The sequence below is a fragment of the Echinops telfairi genome, unplaced genomic scaffold, assembly GCF_000313985.2.
Source record: "Echinops telfairi isolate 266 unplaced genomic scaffold, ASM31398v2 ScPeMD7_2010;HRSCAF=2546, whole genome shotgun sequence".
In the NCBI taxonomy this organism is placed as follows: domain Eukaryota; kingdom Metazoa; phylum Chordata; class Mammalia; order Afrosoricida; family Tenrecidae; genus Echinops; species Echinops telfairi.
Genome location: NW_022105908.1, coordinates 14543105 through 14544820, shown reverse-complemented (window position 1 = coordinate 14544820; position 1716 = coordinate 14543105).

The window sequence follows — 1716 nt, the reverse complement described above, 5'->3', positions numbered from 1 at the left end:
GGCCTGTATCTTCAGAGCTCTTCTCTGTAGTGCAATCTTCTGGGGAGGGGGTCAACGTAGCTGGGATTGGGGCCAGCCCCGCAGGCCTCTCTGTTAGTTCTCTGCTTCATGCTGGTATGTTGCTGAGGGTATAGAAGCTTGGATCTTACCCTATGTCTTTTAATTTTTTCCCCCAGCAAGATTAAACATAGCTCTTTGCCTACAGTTTGTGAATTATTTGGCCCAGGGAAGGGGATGACACCTTCTGACCTAGCTCTGGGTGAATGGTAATAAGACAATAGGGGCCAGTACCTAATCCCAGGTGAATGAAGATGTGAGAGAAAGGGCTGTACTGGAAGTTGGGGGTCTGGACTGACCAGGGAAGGGAAGTTAAAATTTACATAAGACACAGCTGGCCTGAGAGTGGGATTCATTATCTACCACAGTTGATGTCAGAGATGGGTGATGTCCATCCCCCTGAGCTGATTTTGTATAGTTGGTGGGTTTGATGGGACTCTCTTGAGTGCTCTTGACATCATAATACTCCTTTCTCACACAAAGGAAGCCTTTGTGCACCCAGATACATCACAAGGGAGAAACGCCAACTACATTCTCTGCCATCAGCTAGAGGCCATGGATATCTCGGAAGCTTGTAGGGCAACAGACTCTTGTACTTATAACTTTGGTGAAGGCCAAAACTTTAGTCTAGGCCTTCCACACCCTGGTTTCCACTTTGAATAGCGTTTCCTAACTTTTTGTCATCAATGCTGCATACTGCTAATTTACCTTTTGTATCCCTTCCCTGGCAGGTTAAATTTCCTTTTATCTTCATACTTCTGTGGGCTTTGAATAGGCGGTTACTTTGGGCTTGTTTTGATGAGTTGAGGCTATTGCTTTTCTTCTTTAGTAAAACAATAATTAAATCAGTTTATTGGGGGCGTGGACAACTCTTATCACAATCCACACATACATCCATTGTGTCAAGCACTTTTGTACATTTGTTTCACTCATAAGTCTCAAAACATTTGCTTTCTACTTGAGCCCTTGGTATCAGCTCCTCATTTTCCCCCTCCCTCCCAGCTCCCCACTCCCCCATGAACCCTTGATAATTTATACATTATTGTTACTTTATCATATCTTATACCATCCGATATCTCCCTTCCCCCACTTCTCCGCTGTCCATCCCCCAGGGAGGAAGTTATATGTAGATCCTTGTAATCTGTTCCCCCTTTCTCCCTCACCTTCCCTCTACCCTTCTGGTATTGCCACTCTCACCACTGGTCCTGAGGAGTTCATCTGTCCTGGATTCCTTGTGTTTCCAGTTCCAATCTGTACCAGTGTACATCATCCGTTCCAGCTGGATTTATAAGGTAGTATTGGGATCATGAGAGCGGGGAGGAGGAAGCATTCAAAAACTAGAGGAAAATTGTGTTTCATCATTGCTACACTGCACCCTGACTGACTCGTCTCCTCCCCGTGACCCTTTTGCAAGGGGATGTCCAATTGCCCACAGATGGGCCCTGGGTCCCCACTCTGCACTCCCCCTCATTCACAAATGATAGGATTTTTTTGGTCTTTGATGTCTGATACCTGCTCCCTTTGATGCCTCATGATCTCACAGGCTGGTATGCTTCTTCCATGTGGTCTTTGTTGTTTCTCAGTTAGATGGCCGCTTGTTTATCTTCAAGCCTATAGGACCCCAAACTCTATATCTTTGATAGCTGGGCAACATCAGCT